The sequence below is a fragment of the Micropterus salmoides genome, unplaced genomic scaffold (genome assembly GCF_014851395.1).
Source record: "Micropterus salmoides isolate LMB-PRFRI ecotype aquatic unplaced genomic scaffold, ASM1485139v1 Ms_hic_scaffold_5, whole genome shotgun sequence".
Taxonomy (NCBI): Eukaryota; Metazoa; Chordata; class Actinopteri; order Centrarchiformes; family Centrarchidae; genus Micropterus; species Micropterus salmoides.
Genome location: NW_024044237.1, coordinates 14,521,947 through 14,544,287, shown reverse-complemented (window position 1 = coordinate 14,544,287; position 22,341 = coordinate 14,521,947). Strand labels below are relative to the sequence as shown.

General features: G+C 39.0%; 1 long non-coding RNA gene across 1 annotated transcript in view; it reads right to left on the bottom strand.

Annotated features, from left to right (window-relative positions):
• Positions 1-1,933: 1,933 nt before the first annotated feature.
• The window catches only part of LOC119888171, a 54,034-nt gene continuing 33,626 nt past the window's right edge, over positions 1,934-22,341 (bottom strand). The window contains exon 2 of the long non-coding RNA XR_005441858.1: positions 1,934-2,424. This is a non-coding gene — a long non-coding RNA (uncharacterized LOC119888171). The remainder of the gene's footprint in view (positions 2,425-22,341) is intronic.

The window sequence follows — 22,341 nt, the reverse complement described above, 5'->3', positions numbered from 1 at the left end:
CACTAGATGCTATCTGATTCGTTGTCCTTGGACTATAGTCTCTTAATCTTATTTTAATTGCAGCACACTTCCCCTAGTGAGCTACGTTCCTCATCTTTTTAAGACAAACAGCACAACAAGAATCCAGCAACGATTGAGAAAACTGTCCTAGAGCTTCAGCAAAGTTTGACCCCCGCCTACGTGCAACCTATTTTGAAATCAGATTGCCCCCCGATTTACCTCCACACACCAGACAGCATTAGTCCGCACCAGGGCTGGAGTTGCTAGGCAACAGAAGACACTTGCTGCAGACTGAAATTATTCTTTGATTCAAGGAAAGATCTTATATAATGCTTTACAGGGGAGAAATTGTATATAATTGCTTAAAGATTGTCTTAGTAATTAGAATTAATGCTATATTATGTTAGTTGGCACAACATACTGGATAACAGCAGGAGCTGACTCCACATGACACAGTCTTAACTGAAATGTATCTCCCTCCAACTAGTTACTTTACGTAAAGGAGTTTTGCTGTCATAAATGGGAATTACAAATTTAAAAAACAACATATAGTAAATACACACACCAAACAATATATTATGATTGACTGAATCTTGTGTTAACTACACGAGCAATAAATCTATAACTTAAATAGGTTATGTTAATGCATGCAAAGGGAAATAAATGGTAATGAGTTTGTGTGTGTAGATTGTACCAAAGGTCAGAGAAAAATCAAAGCAGTGGGAGGGCGCAACACAAGGGTTGTTACTAAAATGCGTGTTCTATTTATATTTCCATTTCCATACAGTAAAAACGATACTGATATGATTTAATACACCAGCTGTTAATTTTTGTCAAATTACTTTGCTTGTAATGCTGCAGCACTGCATCAGCAATCCACTTAGCAAAACATGAGACTATTTTCAGTAAAATGTTCATTGTGGTTCATCTAGTTAATACAATATGTGGGTAGCATGAGACACCAGTTAATTACCATTTCCTATATGCTTCACCGTGCTGCAGAGACCCCTGGGAAATTACCGGGGTTAGAGGTTGAGTAGTGGGAGCTCAATACTGTGGGTCACCAATAGAAGTTTCAAGGGAATGAAGGCTGCATGGAAAAAACGTAACTTGTGTGTGCTTGGATTATCTAAGTCATGAGTGAAGAAGCTCATAAATATGCATATTCATTATCCAGTGCTGCATCCCTCTCACTGAATCTATCATGAAGATTAATGAATATTATTCGGTCATTCATGACTTACTTGCAAGCAGCAGATTCAAACGTGAGCAGACAGCACCACCTACTGACTACAAGCAGGAATGTCATTTAACAGGAATATATGGGTTATTTTATGAATTGTTTCCATCCCCTTTTACTGTTTGTAGTAACATTGGTTTTAGCTGCCATTTTTATATTTTATCATGTTTAAAGCCTCAAAGAAATAAAGTCCACGCTGGTTGAAACAGATTGAAAGTGGTCACATTCAAGTTAAGGATGCTGTAGATACCGGAAACATATGCAAAATGTTTTAAAAATGGTAGGTGAACAAAGGGAAGTTACTGAATTGTTAAACGTAATATTTATGAAAAAAACACCTCCAGTGTTGACACACGCAGTCTAGTATATCACCACTAGATGTCACTGCATAACCATTGGTCGAGCATGACCAGTGTTTCAGCTGTGTGCCTGGAAAACCCAATGGATGTAAATCATGAATAAATAATAATGTTGTCCTGCTGCAAATGAAACACTGTAACTCAGACATATTGAACACAGACAAGTGGGCAGTAATGTTGGTCTCACTGCGACTTTGAAAGTGATGAATTTACAGTCTGACCTACATTCACCCCACAGCCAACACACACACGCGCGCACACACACACACACACACACACGGATGTTCACTTACAGGCATAAAATATGACACTACAAAACAAAACCTTGTGTTTACGTGTTCTTTGATATATTTATTTGCTGCTTGCTTGTGTTTTCTTCTTAAACATTTATTCACCTCAATGACAAATTGGAAGTCAAGATAATTGCAAACAACAAAATCGCAATCTTTTTTTAATCAGCTCCAGTTCATGTCCGAAGAATACACTGCAGTTCTTTCAGGTTGCACACGTAAACAAACAGTCTAAGCATTATCATGAAACATTTGACTCAATAAACTTATAATCATAATCTTGTGAATTAGAGGTGAATTGTGTCAGTTTCAACAGTAGTCAGGTTCTTGTTCTGCTCCTCTGTCTTGCTGAGAGATTTTTTATTCATGTAGTTGTTGGAGGGGATGCGCTTCAGCAATAGCAGACACTGGTTCCTCAGCTCCTTATTCATACAGAGCAGGATTATTGGGCTGGAGAGTAAAGGGAGGTCCAGCAGCAGATCTCTGACCATCTCCTGACACACAGATGAGTGCTCCATCAGTGCAAACACAGCACCTATAGTACATAAAGTATGGTATAAGAAAGGGTATTAATTGCAATTTTTCTGCAATTATTACAATGCATTTGAATTAGTTATTTATATTTTGTGAAATAAAACCACAAATAAGTCTTTTTTAAAGTAATTTTTATATTCAAATGAGTACCTCAAAGTCAAAGGCCTTTGTTTGTCTTATTTGTCTCACAACAAAAGTAGTATAGTCAGTGTAAGCAGAACATTTTAATATTAAGATTATAAATGTGTATGTGTGTAAATATACATTGAGCTTTTTTTAAAGCGAAACAAATAAAAGTTAAGGTATGTTATAGCCAAAAAGCATAGCCCACTTGAGCTTTACCCAGCCAGAAAAAGAGGAAGAAACTGTGTTTATTCAAAATCATAAATAAGTATTATATTCATCAATATTCATGCTTTGAATGAGACATTTGTAGGTAATTCAAATGTGTGTTCTGTTAAGAGTAAAATGTACCCTTTTGAAAGTATTTATAAAGTCCTAGCTGTTCAAATTCTAGGTTCTATTAAACAGAACCCAATTTATAGAAACACAAATCTAAACTGATAATAAACAAGAAAATAGCCTTATAATTTTGTAATGCCACTACACTGTACACACAAAGCTCTGAAGTGTATTACTAGACCTACAGTGTAGTTACTTCCAACACCGTTCAACAAGTTAAATGTAGAAAAAGTGTCGTTTGTGGAATTATGTTTATAAAAAATAAAAATAATATTTATTTTAATAATAAAAAAATTGGCTGTACTGTATACTTGCTATGGCAATTGGCAGCTCTTATAGAGGCAGCAGCCAGTAGCTCCCTCAAACTCAGCTATACATGTTTTTTATCTGTTTTTTTCTGGCTTTATTGCTAAAACAAGTGTTTCACGTATGACAGAAATACAGTCATCAGAAAAGAAAGGTTTTTGGATTAAAGGGCAGTGGACTACCATCTACACAACTGGACCAGGCACCACAGCAGTGCAGTGATAACTCAGAGGAGAGGAAAGAGAGCAGGTATGGGAGCCATGTTGGCTCAGCTTTGACTTAAGGCTGCTCCTAAAGGTCCAGTCTGAACAAAATGGGACTCATGTTGGCCAAGCAACAGAAATCAGAGACTGTCTTTACAGAGACCTGCCCCATTAACATCCCGGATGAAGCACTCGGCGGGTGCAACCTGTCAGTGCAAGACTCCAGCAACATGAGAGGAGGTAGACCCTGTGTTTTACATCGTTGATGCTTGGTGCTCAAACACAGTCAGGATGGACACTGTTTCCCAAATGTCAGACTTTTTTATGTGAAGATGAAAACCATATCATCATCTCATTGCCTGCTGTTAACATTCACAGATACAAATTCAGAAAATACACTGGAATGTTCTGGGTGTATAGGCCTATGTGTCTGTGTATAGCTTTTGTATATAAATAACTCACATAGCCTACTGTTTTAAGCATTGGAAAGCAGTGCAGATATTTCTCCTGCCACTTCATGGTAAAAAGGGAACGCTTCACGGCCAGCACAGACAGGAAAAACGACTACAACAACTAAAACTCTTTCAATGTACATGTGGCATGTGAATATAGCTTTAGTGTAAGACAGCCTTGGAAATGTGAACCCATCCCTTTAAGTCTAACTAGTGAGTCAACGCAACACAAAAAAACCCTGTAAAAATTTACTCACCAGGTATATGTGCTGTGAAGGTAATGAGAGATATGAGGCTGAACACTTTTGCCAGGCGCACATTGACTCTCTGGCTCCTTTGCATCAGCTTAGCGCTCTGGACGATAGTGTGCAGAACGTGAGCATAGAAATACAGGCTTAATGGCAAACACACAAGAGTCTTCACCAGCAAAAGGATCCTCATTATTTTATCGTTAATGAAGGAAAAGCAAGTGAGGTTGACAGGATCCAGATGATCCACATGGCTTCCCAAGAACCACATGGTCAGCTCCTTCAAACCCACAGGAAGGAGTGGGAACAGAAGCTGCAGGGCCAGGAAAACCCTGCTGTTTACCAGGTGCCTGCAGCCGCACACCACTGTCAGGTAAATAGAGAAAGTAATGAAGGAGACGTAGTGGAAGGAAGCGGAGCTTGTCAGGTGTTTGGCGCTCACCATGACTTCGCACAAGCGAGAGCCCAGCAGCCAGCGGCCGTGCTGCCTCCAATGAATGGTCATGGGCCAGAGGCTCAGGTTGACAAGGTTGCAGCTGGTGCTTCCGAGGATGAACATCGCCACGTTGCTCCTTATCTTGCTTCGCTGGCTGAGCAGACAGGACACCAGGGAGACCAGGATGAAGATGTTCAAGCCGAAGCCAGGGACCAGAAGCAAGACTTTAGAGGAGGCACAAAGGTTCAGGTAGACGGAGATAGCGCACAGGGAGGAGGATGTCTCATTCATGGCAGACGGGTAATAAAGACAGCAGTGTCTCCAAAGGTAGAGGGGAGGACTGCTTTTCCTCTGAGTTACAAAATACTATAAAAGATAAGCCTGTAAGTTTCTCTTGGGTAACAAGGACAGAAATAATGGTTTGTGCAACATGTGTAATGCAAACTCATCCCTCCATCATGTAAACATGTTTTCTTCCCCTGTCTTACCTCTACATCCAATCACCTTGACTTCTACTTCCTCTGAAGTTTATTGTTTTTAAGACTTTCACCCAGTGGACCTAATTACAAAGGATTCAGTTCATAATCCCCTTCCTCTAGTTATAAGCCTCTAATAAAACTGAAAATCTTTAGCTACTGTGCACCAACTTGACAAGTGGATGGGGCGTGACCTTGTGTTCCTCTTCTTCTTTCCCAGTGATTTTACAGATCTTTCATCTGCTTTTATCAGACGTCGATGGCAACCACAAAACACCTTTTATTTGTTATATTTAATATTTACGCTTTCTCGAACCTCAGAGGGCATTTATGGTTTTACTAGTAATAATTCATCCCAGCCCTTATCACCCTTCTTCTTGTTCATACCTTAATACATACAAGGTGATTTTGCTCACGTACCCTGATGAGACTGGCATTAACGCTTTAGTCATAACATTCTGTCCATTAAATATCAAGGTTTGTTAATTCCAGCCTATGTCTAATTTATTACATTGTGATTTGCACGTCATTACCAAGCAGCTTCCTCCTGCTCTACTAGTGCGGAAATAGTCCTAATGAGAGTGGAAAACGTATTTGTTTACTTCTCTGGGGCTTTATTAATGTGACACAGAGTCTGGTTGATTAAGTAGCTAACCACTCTGACATTACCTAAAAGCAACATATAAAAATGGTTTCCATTACAAGAGCACAGTGAAATTTAAATGTGTGATTCAGTGATGGATTGAATGCATTTACACAACATGAGGTTACTGTCAAGTGTGTGAGTAGGTGTGTATTTACTTATCACTTTTGATGCTCTTGCAGACTCAGGCACAGGTGACGAGGGTAATCCATAATACAAACTGCAGCAGCTTGTTCAAATTCTATTTACAATCAGCATTTTCATCTCTTTTAATTCAGTATCTGAATGTTTGATTAGGCCTTTTCAAGCTATATAATGTCATCCATCCTTGGTAACACTTGCGTTGTTGAAGTTACACATAGATCATTTGAGATGAAATTTTATATCAAGATTACTGTGACCAATGTTATCATGTATTATCACGGTATTCTTAAAACTAGTGCAGTGCCTGTTCACAGGGCTGTGCAAGGATGTGATACCTCCCTGCCCTTTTTAGTTCAAAATGTGCTTCTCACATTGCTTTCACCAGTGGTCGGAATAATCCCTAACCCCTGACCTACAGCATTAATAACACAGCATTAATAAGACTGAAACAATACAACAATGGCGGAAGTAATGCTAGATATTTAGGGCTGGACAATATGGCCTATGATAATATATGATAATATAATAACTGTTATCACGATAAAAGGTTTCATATCTTTCAATATCTATAATTATCAAGATAAGTATCAAACTTTTCTTTATGGGCAACACTTGATTCCAAACAGTAAAAGCTGTTTTTTTTTCAGTCCTTTTTCCTCAACTTCCTAAATATCTTACTAAAAAAAATAAGTCCTAATTCGTGCATGATATAAGTGAATAAAATCAAACATTTATTGAATATTTATTAAACATTTGTTATATTGTTATTGAAAAGAATTATATCACAATAATTATTTATTGTTTTATTGTCTAGCCCTATAGATACTCAACGCTTGCTTAGAACTTAACATAAAAAACAAACTCTTACAACTTGTTTCAACACATTCATTTTTAACAACGTCCCAGCAAACGTATCCCGCTCTCGCTGTTGCAGAGCTGAGCGGCATAAGCTCTGCCCGCATTAGCAGTTCCGCTGTGCACCCGAGCGTTCCCTGCCGTTGCTGCTGCAGAGTAGAGCTCAGCGCTGTTGTGAGTACAGGCTAATTATTAATTCTGTTGTGTGTTAAAATTGCGACAAACACGACACTGTGCTCCCTTGTGTCTGCAGCAACACACCTGTCAAGTTTGAAGTCGACTGGATGAATGGTTACTTGGGCTGGCCCAAATGTAATTTTTTGAGCTTCGAAGCTTCGACTATTCGGGTCATACATAATCAAAATCCAAACACATACAAACACAGATTCCCCTCTTTATTAGAGAAATGAAAACATTAAAAAAAGTACTGATCCACACATTAAAACCATTTTACCAAGTTTTATATTGAAATGACATAATAACATACCGTATGCCTTATATACCTTATTCAAACAAAAATTTTAAAATTGAAATCACTCATCAATTAATACATTTTGTATTGCTTATTTGTGAAGGGTTGTAACCTCACATAAAAATTAACCACACAGTTTAGACAGTTTAGTCAACTAACCAGCATATCTAGAAACGCTACAGACTGCTCTGTATTTATGTCAGTTTTTGGGCTCATTGCAGTTGCTATCACTGTCTTCTAAAGACTTATTTGTTTTCATGTAATTGTGCACGGGGTCATTGTATTACCTATAAAATATAAAATCTTGATAATGCACACTTAGATGATTTTCATATGTTTACAAAAGGTATTTGCTGTTATTTTATTTTCTATGCAAACAAAATGGCAATTGGATTTGTAGTTTTCAATATAAAACTTGTTGAAATGGCTTCAGTGTGTGTATAAGTACATTTTAATATTTTTTCATCCGACACACTGTAGCTAACAAAATGGAGCCCGCTAACACCAAAAAAAACGACTGTCTCCCAGCACATCACAGACTCCAACACAAATGCCACATAAAGGTAAAAAACAACAAAGAACTTATGTGCTGAAACCCATCATTCCAAGCGAAAATCAGATCGACGTAGGGCAATAACACAGGTTGACATCGGTAAGGCGAAAGACTTGAGCTATGTTTTCATAACCAACCCAGAGTTGGCTTTCATCCTACTGGACAGGTAACAAACATTACTGTAAATCATGTGAAATATATTGTGATTTTGTGCTTTAGTTGGCTCTGGTTAGATAATGTTAGCTCTCCAGCAAACGCCAACCAATTGTTAACGTTATTCGTTGCAAAATACAGTTGTATGGCTTGCCACATTACTTCACCAGCTAACGTGATCCATTTTACTATTCTATGTACTGGTATTATGTCAATGTGTGGATTTCAAATGATATTCCTTCTATAACGTTCAGTCTTTTTGTTATCACCCAATACATTTAGCTATGCTGACATTGCTGAACCTATCCGATAACGATACACAAATAGCTATTACAAAGCTTTCAGCTAAATGTAGTCAATGTAACATTGTCATGCAACAAGCATTTTTATCAAGCTGATAAAAAATATTACTGTAACATTGTGTGACGCTGTCTCTGTGTGTTGGTCCCTGATTAGCCTCGCTCATTCGTTCAACACACGCATAAACACACACTTGTAGCGGTTGCAATCTGAAACCGCACCGCTAGATGCCAGTGAAAACTACACACGGCCCTTTAACATTAGATATTATAGAAGTTATAAAGTATATGCAAGGACAACATTTACATAAAGTCAAATGAGTGTTCAGAAGAAAGTGATAATTGCAACAATGGTTAGGGTTAGGGAAACATCATGGTTTGGGTTCAAAAAAGTACTCCAACACATCATGCACTGAGCTAAAAGCTAACTTACCTTGCATACCTTAAAGTAGTGTGTGGTGGTCACAAAGATGACTCATAAGATTCAAAGTTGGACTGATTTTTTTCGATCAAGTTTCCATCAGCAATCTTACAGGACAGTATTTACCTACCGTGAGTTTTATCCTGAATTTTATTATATGGTAACGTCTGGAATTTTACTGTGGTTAATCATTAAACCAGTAATCAATCTGTCCCTAACTTGAATGAAATTTGCACTCTTAAATTATTTTGTACGAGTACAATTTATGAACCTGCTAACCTCAAAGGGCTTTTTATTTTCAGGTCTTCTCAGGGTTTGTTTGTTTGTTTGTTTGTTTGTCATTGCTTCCTGAGTGATTCCAGCGGGCGATCTGGTATAATTGGCCAGCATGAACAGGCCTGTCTAATGCATCGAGGGCAACTGTGCTCTTCACATGACATCTACTCAGGCTGCAGGAGAGATGTGATCACTGAGCAGACAGGGCTGGACACTGCTGCAACTTCAAATCACATGCCGTGATATGTGGATACATGCTGAAGACACACTAAGATGAATTTCTCTTATAAAATGACACTATGATATCACCTGCTTTGCTGTTGCTGTAGTTGTTTTTTCAACCTTACAACCAAGTTGGAAAAACACTTAAAATAGCATTGAGGGGGAGGAGGGATGGCAGTGTTCCTTGAGTGTTGTTCAGACGTGTATGTAAATGGTGAATGCTCAATGATCAGTTTGTGTCCCTGATGGATTCAGCTTCCACTCTCTCCAGCAGTGGGTGCTCTGACGACTGACAGACAGGCAGACAACAGTGAATGGTGCTGTTCTTGAAATTGATTGAAAATCAGAGGCAGGAGCACTTTGATCTAAACAGACTGCAGAGCAAGGGGTTGGAGTGATAGTAAAGGGAGATAGAGGAACAGAGACAAACAGAAAGAGGGAGGGAGACGGAGAGAGGGAGCTCTGTCAGTCAGTCATTCGTGAGAACAGATCAGTCTCAAGGTGACAACTCCTTCCATGAGATGGTTTTCCACCGAGGGTAATGGAGCTTGGGTCTTGTCTCACAAAAAGCAATTTATAGCTAAGCCAACGGAGGTCTGAGAGATAGAGTCTTGCAGAGTGTCAAATGTTTTTCTGCAACATATTGTGCTGTGTCAGGTCTGTAGATTTCTACCTGAGGCCCATAACACTGCTGAAAACATTCCACTTGCATAAGAGGTTCAAGTTCAAATGTACGCAAACAGCTATAAAGAAATGCTTGAAGTCAAACAGCTTTAAAGAAATGCTTGAAGACAACAGTCACTATACCCACAGGCTCTTTTAATTACTCTTCTTCAGGAAAAATATTTTAAACAGCACAAGTTCATTAATCACAGGCAAAGAGGTTACTATCATACAGTATTACTGCTGTGTTGTATAGTTACAGTAAACTGAACATGAAGGTTATAACCAGAGTGCTGCTGAGTATATCTCCTGAATGAATCCTTACCCTAAATCAGCCCAACAGACTCACATTCTAAAAGGCAAAACAGGCTGTAAGAAAACCAGTATGCATTTCTAATGTAAGAAACTGGTACTGTATGCATTAATGCCATCTGGGGTGGTTGGAATGATGAATCTAATTTTGATGAGAAGATTATCATCTTGCACCCTAAAAGCTGACTTGCGGTGAGGCAATAAATCCTGATGAGGGTTACAACTGGGCTTGCTCCAAATTCTTGTTTGGACGAAAATCCAAAAAATATGGCTTGCCCTTCTGAATAGGATTTAATGTTGCTTCCAGGGAAATGAAGAGACTTGTGCAGAAATCTCTCAAGCATACACACCACTTTCCAAATCACAGACTTCATTCTTTGATCTTCTTGCCAATTTCCTAAGCTTTTGTTTTGAAAACAGACAACTTCGTTTCGAGCAGAAAATGGTAGTAAACTCTCAAGAAAGCTGATAAACAAGAAAGTTAACTGCATCAAACTGTTTTAAGTAAGTGGACAACATGATATGATGCTGCGTGGATTTTTATGAGAAATACACAAAACTGAATTCTTGGAATATATTGTACAGTACAGTATAAACTAAATAGTTGTTTTTCGCCCCCTGCACTGGAGCCAGATACTCTTTCCTCTCAGTCCTGATCTTCTGTCCCAATGGAAGAACTAATTATCAGACAGAAGAGTCTTTGTCTGACAGCAATTACCACAGTCAGTAACGTGTACTGGAGCTGTTGCAAACTGTAGATTTCACCACTGGGTGAAATGTTTAGAACTATCTGGCAACTCTACCCCCAAAGCAGATTCACTGCAGCATGGCTCTCGTTCGACCTTCAGTCTATTTTCATCAGTGTCTCCACACTCGCCTAAGCCTGGCATGTAAACTCTTATGGATTCAGGCTCTGGGGTGTCTGCCTGTGTGGGCTGGCGTTAAAAGCCTGCAGAAAATCTCAAGGACAAAAGGCAGGTAGAAGAAACCAAGACCTCTTAAACATTTTAATAATCATCTCTCGAACTTGCCAAGTGTAGATAGAGAGTTTTATGCCGTGAAGATCAGGTCAAAGACAAACGGGAAGCAGCAGGCTAAACTCTCCTCTGATTAAACCATCATCTCTGATTTGAGATGGTCCCCGGCGATTGTTATGGTTACTATATACTGTGAGACTATAATGCTGTGTGGTTAATGGCTCTTAACGCAGCTGGGATAATGGGAAAACAATCACATTGGGCTTGTCATGGTGTTAAGCCTCCTTTCAAAGCAAAGGAATAGCTCAATGATCTGTCCAGCTTTGTGTTTGTATGTGCGAGGGGTTATCTCATTCGCCTTTCTTAAATGATATAAGAGCTGTGCAACTGTACGATCTGAACTGAAAGGTCTTCCGATGTTTGAATTTTGTGTGTTAGTTTTTTAGTTCAATGAAATCTGCATGCCTAAATGATAGAAATAGATGGATTGTCAGTGCCTTCCAAAATGAGCTACAGTATATGACTGTTCCAAAAATGATTTACTGGAAAGAGCGTTTTAGGATCTGTTGACTCTGTGGTTAAGTTTACATAACTAACCCTTTGTGGTAAAGGTTAGGAAAATATCCTCATGGTTAAAAGCCATTTGTTGACTGTGGGTAGGAAATGGGACAGAAAGCACAGTCTAATCAAATCATTCACACGCATCGTTGACCAAACCATCACCCCTGAACCCCTGTCCAAGAGTTTTGTGGTAGCAATGACATGCCACTTCTGCCTTTGTGACCAAATGTAAACATATGTCAATAATCCAAAGTTGCTGGTTTTCTAGAGAGAACAGTCGGTATCCACAAAAGGTCACTGTTTAGAAAATGGTGGATGCAGATGTGGTTTGGAGCATCTGAACAAACGACCAATGATGTTCTGAAGATAGTCGCTTTAAACAGTATCTGAACACCTCCACCCGAAAATCTTGCTGTTGCTAACTTCCAGTGGTTTAACTTCACACTCCAGGCCACTGTGACGTCACTGTTAGGTGTGATTACAGGTGTACAAAAGCACACTTCTGATCAAACCAGCAGTGATGCTGGGTGTAGATGGAGGTGAAGGTTTTGAAACACTGCTTATTAGCCTGTGTTAAGTTCCAGTAGTGAAACTGTAGGCTGGTTCCAGACATTTGTGGGCAAAGCTTGCTAGCTACCGGGTTACATCCATGAAAACTAATGGCTAAAAAAATAGCAACTCAGCAGTATAACTAAACTCTTAACTGGGAATCCAAATCAAAAGCAAGACCTGAGTGACATGTAAGCCCTTATTTCCATTGAATCCACATGACTCCGACCTTCGTTTGGCAGTCTCTGTCCTCAGCAGCAGCTCATGACCAGCCAAACTGTCTTCACCAGCGAGACTAACAGCATTATTTTTATTTTATTTATTAGGCTAAAAGATTTTACCTGTAGGGGGAATCTGTCTACAGTGACACTGGCAAGCTCACAAGGACACTAATCCCTGATCAATCATTACAGATAATGTTAATAAATTCATGTTTTACAGTTTTCAGTTTTCAATTCAAAAGAAAAAGAAAAAAACATATCTTAACTGCAACACAACTACAAACTGGCCATTTTGGACATCTACACAACATTCTTCCTAAAGGTATTCCCTCATTTGGCGATTTCATGATGGAGGTGGACAGTGCTGTCTAACAAGTTGCTCCAAAGTGCTCAGCTACGATCTGGTGACTGTGAAGGCCATAGTAAATGACTCACATTTTTTTCACTGTCATCAAACCATTGCACCCGTCTCTCAAACCTTTTGTTTCACAAATTTTAGATGATAATGTGTGGAGAACTTATCCACTGAACTATAATGCAAAGTATGTTGTGCAGCACTGACATGAGACCTCTTTGTAATTCTTTTTGGTGATAATAACTGACATATTGAATATATCTTGACTACCATCTGACAGATTTGTTTTTCAGTAAATACAACATGTCAATGACAAATTGTAAATATAACAAAGCAATTTTTCAAGTGGATCCAGCAGCCATGATTTGTGTCTCGTGTCAACAGCTTTGATAAATGCACTCCACTGTGTTTGTCGTTCTTTTGCTCAATCATTTTCATGCTTAAATGAAGCAATTTGTTTCTCAGAGCGCAATCTGTTGGAGTTGATTATCCAAGCTGGTGATGTCCACCTCGATAAAAATAGCCACCCACTTCTAATGCCAATAGCAGGCTCTGTTTCTGCTGAGAATCTGGAATGATTGCGAGGAGTGACTTCTGTGGAAGAATGTGAGAAAACAGAACTTTAATTACTGTAATGAATCTTTCTGGAGAGGTATTGAAAGTGTGGCATTTGTGTGGTCTCAGAGAGAGCTCATTCTGGCTTCCAGCACCACGGTCATTCATCATCAGCTGAACAATATGGTGTGTGGTGGAAAGCATGATAAGAAACATGGAAAGAGAAGGGGAAGGCGTCAGAGAGAGATGGTTTCTGTCAAAAGTAAGGAATCTCAGATGCTAAATCTGTTATTATATCCTTAATAAAAATAAAATACAAATAACTACTGTTACAAATACTACTACAAATAATAAAGATGTCTTGGAAGCTCCAAAGACTGCCAGAGAAGATCTAAAATTGGTTCTTTGATAAACTTTTTGGCCACTCAGACACACAATTCAATCTTTCATGTATTCGAAAATAACTGATAGAATCAATTAGTATGTAATTCAATCTTGTAGCTACACTGGTTTGAATTCTGCCCAAGCCACTTATATCTCGAAGCTTTTGTAATATATATGCAAATGTATTTTCTGACACATTTCTACAAGCAAATTAAGAGTGCTAGTTCCTCATAATGGCCAATCAATTCCTCATTTAGAATACTCATTTCAGCAACATGTAAAAGCTTTGCCCTTGCTCACAGAAACTCTTCTGCACCTTTAATAATTTTTCACTAAGAAGTCAAATGTGCACCAGTTTAAGTCTCTAATTCGCTGCTTCCGTCTATTAAGCTTTTGCTGACAAATATTTTTCTGCTATTGAGCAGATGCACTTTACTGAACAATGTTCAATAGTTGGAAATGTAATCATCAAACAAATTTGCACTCCAAAACAATTTTTAGTTGAGATCTGTTACCAGCCACTGAACCAACTCATTGCTACTGCACCTTGCAAAGTGTCAACAAAGTACTTAAAATATAAAAGGGAAATAACCTGTCATGTATAATTTATGAGTCGTGTCTTTGCAAAATTGTATTGCTTCTTGTTTTCCTGGAGCACCTGCCTCAGTGTGTGAAAGGATTCCTGTGTGTTTTTGTACATATTTGCATGCTCATATATGTTTTGTTGTTATTAGACACTTTAATGTTATTGCCTTGCTGTATAGACATACTGTATTTGTTGATTCACTACAAGCAGCGGCTTCCTCATTTCCAGATGGACCTGATCTGCATTCTCATTTTACCTTTGACCAAAACAAACCAAAAGCACATATTTCATGTCACTGTTGGTGGGGACACTAAAAACATCTCCCAGAGGAGGATTTTTAGAAATAGAGTTACTGTCTGCCTCCTGCCCTGTACAGTGAAAACCGGGATTCATCCGTGAAGAGAACGCCTCTCCAAAGTGCCAGACCAAAGGGAATGTGAGCACTTGCCCAAGTCGGTTACAATGACGAACTGCAGTCAAGTCAAGACCCCGATGAGGACAACGAGCATGCCGATGAGCTACCTTGAGACAGTTTCCGACAGTTTATGCAGAAATTCTTTGGTTATGCAAACAGATTGTTGCAGCAGCTGTCCGGGTGGCTGATTTCAGACAATCTTGGAGGTGAAGATGCTGGATGTGGAGGTCCTGGGCTGGTGTGGTTACATATGGTCTACGGTTGTGAGGCCGGGTGGATGTACTGCCAAATTGTCTGAAATGCCTTTGGAGACGGCTTATGGTAGAGAAATGAATAGTCAATTCATGGGCAACAGCTCTGGTGGACATTCCTGCCGTCAGTATGCCAATTGCACGCTCCCTCAAAACTTGCGACATTTGTGGCATTGTGCTGTGTAATGGAACTGCACATTTTCAAGTGGCCTTTTATTGTGGCCAGCTGTGCAATACCCATGCAAAGTGTTGAGCTGATAATTTTGTTCAGTGTATATTGACTAGATGTTGACAAAGAAGATTGACGTAGTTATATTTAATTGTTTTGATCAAAATGATTGCAATTCAGTAGTCAATTCCCATCCCTACAAAATTCTACACCCTTGCTGCATACTTTTATTTACTTTAAATTTTTTCTACACAGCGATGAATGAGGATCAAGCTATTTGAAGTTTGTATACATTATTCCATACTTCTTAACTTCAATTTCCATTAGCGCTATTAGTTTGCTAATGGCTTTACACTTTGTTTGACCTGATATCATGTGGACGGAGCACAGATGTGCCCTTGTCTTGTGTGTGCCTGAAATTACAACACATGCAGCTGTTCTTTTGTGAGTCACTTCTGTGGACACAACAAAACATAATTACTGATGAACACTGAATGGCTGAGTGATTTCCTGAGTTCACAAATTTGGAGAATCATGAACACCACACCAAGTTATTTATTTCACGTCTAAACAGAGATAAAGGCAGAATGGATAAGAAACCTGAAGCACTGACCCCATACATTATTGTTTATATACTATACCCTGTAATAAAACCTGTTACTGCAGTACCAGGGCTGTTTAAAGGAATAAACCTACGGTAGAGAGGCCTAACATTATTAGTGCTTGACACATCAATGAATTACAGTGCTCTTTATTGTACTATGGATTAACAAAACACAGCAGATCATTTAAAATGACTGTAATGTACATTGTACACTACTACACTGTACATGTAAAATACTGTATTAAACCAATGCACAGTGTAGTTTTAATTGGACTGCTTTAATAACGTGATAGTGATGTATCAACTGAGCTTTAATGAAGTGAAATGCTCATGCTGATTTACACAAGTTAGACTTTGGCACTGACTCAGACCACTAGGTGGCACTGGCCTCCTAATCTGGAGTGTGTGTAGCTTCTACAGGCAGAGAAGCATAACCACCTACCTGCAATTTCCATTTACATGTCTAACAGCACAGGGGTGCCTTCTCTCAGAGTGAAACTGCTTGAGAGCTTAGGAGAGCATTTCCCACCCACAGAGCTGGAATACCAGTGTGCCCAATATACATTTTACATCAAACCGCCTCTCTTCAGTAAAATGATGCTACATAGCATTACCACAGCTGCATCCATCTTAATGTAGAATAGATTACATTACTGCACATGTGATTGAATAACTTACATGTTGTTCTCCAGTAAGTGCATGTCATGTCACATGGTACAGCTATCCCCATCTCCATTGTGAAATCACAGTATAAAAAGCAAACCTCATGACACACTTTTTCAAAAGGGAAAACTGAGAAAGGTCATGTGCAGGTGGTGAAAGATATGTGTTTCATTGATGTCAGGTGTCAATTCATTCCCATGATAATACCCATGTCCTTGATTCAGACAGCAGCTATACTTGAATGATAATGCGCTGATGGGTTTGAGCCTCAGTCTGTCATGAAACGAGCGTGACAGAGCGACGGGAATGGAAACGTGCATGAAGCCGCCGTGTGCCTTCCCATTACACGCCTACCAATCTGCCCTCTTTAGACATAAATGAAAATAACAGGGTCTGTTCTGAAATTGATGCCCCATGTCAACCCTGCTATTCGTGAAACCCTTTCCACAGTTTCAAAATTTTTCGTATTCGTCTTTCATTTTATCCTTGATAGAGTGCTTGCTTTTTATTGGATTACAAAGAAAAGTAATTGAGATTGTCACAGCTTCGCATTCTGGCCTATGCTAGTCATCTACTGCATCTTCACAGTAGGTCACACACACACACATACAAACTGAAAGTCCACTATGTTACTCTAAGCTGGAGAATAGTGATTATGAGTACATAAGACTGTCCTTCTACATGGTCAAGAACAAAGTTATGTCCTTTCACACAGCCTACACCTGATAGCACAATCAAACCTATGTAGACAGTGTTATTATGTCTTCTGTGACTCTGGAGGAGCTTTGTCAAGCCTAAGAAAATGACCTTGACGATGCCATAGTGCCGTCATCAGGGTCGGAATTGAAAGTTTCAAATTATTCTGTGTTACATACTGTGTGTAGTATAAAAGATGATTCACCAAACAGCGAGGGTCTAATGATGGTCATGATAATGCATTATGGGAAGTGTAGTGTTCATGCGCTGCAACCCCTGCTGATTCAATTTTGACCCTTTTAAAAAAATAAATCTGTTTCCCCCAGCTTTATGGAAGTGCAAAACTAAATTGCTGGACTACGCGTTTAACTCTGCTTCACATGAGATGGTATGACTTTGTGAAAGAGTCTTATCACATTATTTCTTGACATCAGTTGTTTACAGTGACTTGGTTAATGTCACAAAACCTGTGAAGGCACTGATTTTCAAAGTGGCGACATTATTAAACGCAGTCCATGCTTCTTGCTTGACTTGTTTGAATCTTAACGGTACCTCCAATAGGCCCTGGGTGTGTGCGCTGCAGGTGTGTGATTGATTGACATCTCCTAGGACACAGATCGATAGGCAGACAGGTGCCAGGCCACCAGCTCTTTCTGAGGCAGAATACGCAGGTAGATTGTGGCTTATTATGGCAACATGGCTGTTAACAGTGTCATTCAGAAGAGCAGTCAAGTCCAACCAAAACAAACTAGAATACGACTATGACTACAGTGGCAAGGTTAAGGAGTGTCCCTCCCCTTAATATATGTGACAATATAATTTAGAAAGCACTTGACCTGAGCTGCGGAGCACAAACATCCAGGCAAATGTTGAAGCAAAGTCAACAACACACTAAAAATGATTGAGATATTATGTTTTGTAATGAAACCCAAGTGTGAGCCAATACAGTATGATTGTCATTACAAAGTCCTTAACCACAACGGAAGACGAGAGAGCGCCGATTGATTTACATGCAGCAACAATATGAGCAATCACACAGACTTAATTGGGCTTCAAGAAGATCACATTAAGGTTAGAATTGTCATTACTGACAGATTCTCAGTGAAAAAATCAAGCTAACCTTAGCCTATGCAATGATCAACTGATGGTTGTACTATTCTAATTATATTTCTAAATTTATTGTTAATGATATACTTAATTATTGAGTCGTTGGTTTTTATCATCATGTGGACTGACATCAGCAAGGAGGCATATTGCATTGGGCTCCCTGGGATCACTGTAATGAATTATCAGTATTCAGATAATATGCACTCATGTAGATCGTTCATGGAAAGACAAACTTATATAACTTCACATCCTCCTCTAACTTGGATCGGCATCACAACTGATTTTATGATTTCCTTAAGAAGACATAGTTTGCCTTTGAAAAGCAGCAGTAATTGCTTTTGGCACTGGCATAAACAACGGTGTGTCCCATATGAGATTACATGATTTCACGTGAAACAGGGCCAGAATTTGCTAAATTAAATTTGGATTCAGCCGAAGGTAGTTTAAGGACTTGAGTTGGCACAGAGTTACCAGGGGCCTCCAGGCAAGACAAAATCACATACTAGCTCAACATATGTTAATGCATTTCCAAAGTAAAGAAAGTAATATACTGCACTACTGCAAAGAAAAGGAGTGATGACTGAACCTACAGCTCCTGCAGGTCCTCTTCATCTGCAGTTTAATGCACAACCTAACGATTTCAACCTACTGTAGTACTGCCCATGTCTGATAGGAGAGTGATGTAGTGTTTACCTCTATGTCAGTTTTGATACACACACTTGAATGTAATGCAACATTATGGAAATGCACAAACGCTGGATTTAATAGATTAAAATTCCTAAACGCATTACCAATAATTTGCTGATAAATTATTGCGCTACTATAATAAGTCTGGGAAGGAGTCAGTCGACAGTCGAATACCACTTCACAGATTATCAGTCTTATGTCCACTGATAACTAAAAGGCCAGGTGGTAATGGAGGCGACATCCAATCAATTCTGGTTTAATGGAAGAATTTTCTTACAAAGCACAACAGACATTTACATAATGGAAATGTAACGCTCGTATAAATTAACTTAGTAAGAAGATGACACTGAGTGACATTTGTTGTGTTTTTGAAGGTACATCCAGGTAAGACAGCTATGATAGCACGGCTGATATTTACTGGCATATTATATACATTCTGATGAAGGTCAGTTTTGTTTTACTTAGGTATGGAAAAACACTGAAGAGATGCTAAAAGCCTTTATAGACTGACCTTGATGCGCTTTAGGCTGAAGTTAGTGATGTTGCGTGGGTTTTGGTAGGTGAAATGCAAACAGAGCGCTCCAATCTTAGCTTGGGTCCAGGAGGACAGAGGCGGGGGAGTTAACTCTGCTCCGCTTTGGAGAAAAGGCTGCAAGGCAACAGTGATTAATCCTCCCTCCTGTTTCACTTTCTGCCTTTGTCCCTCTGCCTGTTTGCAGTAATTCCCCTCATGGATCCATTCTTTCTCATGGTATGATCATGTTTTATCATGTGATTTCCACAATTTTCTGACCACAAGAGGGTTTAGTTTGCATTGAGAGGAGGGGGATTCCCAAAGAAATTGTTTGTAAAAAACGTTCATTATTTCATCAGTTTCTATGCTATTATTATTATTATTATTATTATTATCCATCCACCGTCAACCGCTTATCCTGCGTACAGGGTCGAGGGGGGCTGGAGCCAATCCCAGCTGACATCGGGCGAAAGGCGGGATACACCCTGGACAGGTTGCCAGTCCATCGCAGGGCTATTATTATTAATATTATTATTATTTTCTATGGTTGTAGTGACTAAAGAGAAACATTTACTTAGGCAGCTCTGTCAAGGTGTTGTGAGTAAATAGGTGGAATGGAAATAACTTAATAACATGGTTGCATCAATAGATTAAAAGTTTATGACCCACACATGTGGAGCTTTGCCTTTGGCTACTTGTGGTATATAAAAACACATAACAGATGTTAAACATAGACATCGTACTCATAACACATAACAGACATAAATCACACAGGCATCGCATATATCTGTCTGCACTGTATGAAAACACAATACATCAAAAATAAAACGATAAAAATAAAAGTATGAATTGTCCAGCAAGGATGTATAGGCAGCCATACGGCACATTGCATTGCAAGTATTGTGAATTCAAAAACTCCACTGCATTTTGGACGAAGACCTTGATTGCCTTAGTGGCTCTTGACACACTATATTGCCTGCCTGAGGGGAACTATACAAACTGTGAGAAAAGGGAATATGTCATCAGTTTTTTTCCCTGCTTTACCACTTGATGTGGGCTGCATACCAATATGTGAACTGGGAGACACAGAAGTGATCAAAGGGGATGTTTTAGTAGACATCCCTATTTCAAGAGATACACGCACCGTCCCATCAGTCTGACTGATGATATCAGATCCACAAATGTTTAATAACCTGAGAGGTATCAGTAACTTACTGTCCAATAAAAAATACAGTAAATTAGACTGACATGGTTACAATTATAGACCTGATAATTCTGTTAATATATTACGCCGTATTATCCCCACTCTATGTTGAACAGCCTCTTAAAATTCTGAGGAAATACAAGCCCTGTCGCCTGTAGGGAGGATGCTGGCCTTTTCTCGTCTAAACACAGCATCATGGCTGACTGCCCGTCACCAGGCAAGCTAACGGAGAGGTGCACCCATGTGTGGACAGTTGTGAATGGGGTGTAGGTTGGTGGGAGTGTTGGCGAGTTGAGTGTGCATGAGTGCAGTTCATGGCAAGTGTGAAGAGTTGACTTTGTAGAAATATACTGTAAGCACGCACCTATGAAGAAGCTTCAGATGTGTAAAACCTTCCACACATCTACTATATTACCTAAAGAGCTGAAATGATATTTAGGTTTTGAAAGAGTGAAAAGAGTCTACAGCCACGCTAGCAGCTCTGTGAGGCTGTACACAGCGATACTTTGAGCAAAATGCTAACATCAGTATGCTCACAATGACAATGCTAACATGCTGATGTTTAGCAGGTAAAATGTTTACCATGTTCACCATCTTAGTTTAGCATGCTAGCACGCTAACATTTGCTAATAAACACTGAACAGAAAGTACACTGAGGCTGATGGGAATGTCATTAGTTTTAGTCGTAAACCAAAGTACAACAAAGTTTTGACCTGATGATGGCGCCACAAGAAAAGTTGTCAAAAGAGGAACAGCAATCAGTCCAATAGTTGCATAGATATGTCATCTTAAATTCAAGGTTGTGTTCAAAGAAACTTCAGGGGATCGTTAGTCAATAGGCGTCATTTTCTGGGAATCATCAATGTCTACAACATTTTGTGTCAATCCATATAGCTGATCTCATGATATTTTATTGAATAAGTGAACATTTTGATCTGCTAGAAGGATGGTGCTAGAAGAAAGGGACAATTAAAGTCTTTAAGATTCATTCTCTCAGCACCGTGGACAGCTGTACTAAATGGCATGGCAGCCCACCGAATAGTTATTTAAACTACAAACCAAAAATGTCAACATCATGGTGGCACAAGAGAAAAAAATCAGGTAGTAAACCAACTGACCATCCAACTTTGCCATCTACAGAGCCTAAAATCTATTAAAATCTGTGTGTCAAAATATAATTTTAAATTTAATATATGTCCTGGCCTACACATCCTATTCTACAGACTTGGGAAAACATGTTTATTTGGTACAGATCCTTGCAAAAATCACAGCATAATCATTTATCATCATTAATCATGTTTCTGAGTGAAAATGATCATTCCCTCTACTATTGCAAATCATATTGCATTTGTAATATTAGCCAAAATAATGGCAATTAGATATTTTCAGTCCTAATGGAGCCACACAGCTAGCAATGCTAAAAACCTTTACAATACATGGCTGAAAATATTACAGTGCTCAAATACAATCCAGTTTGAACGCAAACTGTATGAATCTGTTTCAACCATGTGTTGTGTGTAATTGAATATCAGACTGCAATTTTGTGGCTAAAACATTAGGGAACAGTGTTTTGTATGATCCAAGAGTTTAGCTCTTGCCACTGAGTTACACAGCAGAAACATTAACAGGGAAATTGGAGCAAATGTAGCATGGGATGTAAAAAAAAATAAAAAGAGAGAAAAACAGGGCAGTAAAAATGCTTTACAAAGAAAGCTGCACTGAATTGGCAAGTGGGCTGTCAGACTGCTCTTAAATGATCTTAACGATAGATAACCCAACAAGATGTGAGCGTGTCAAGGACACCTTCATTAGCATTCAGATTCC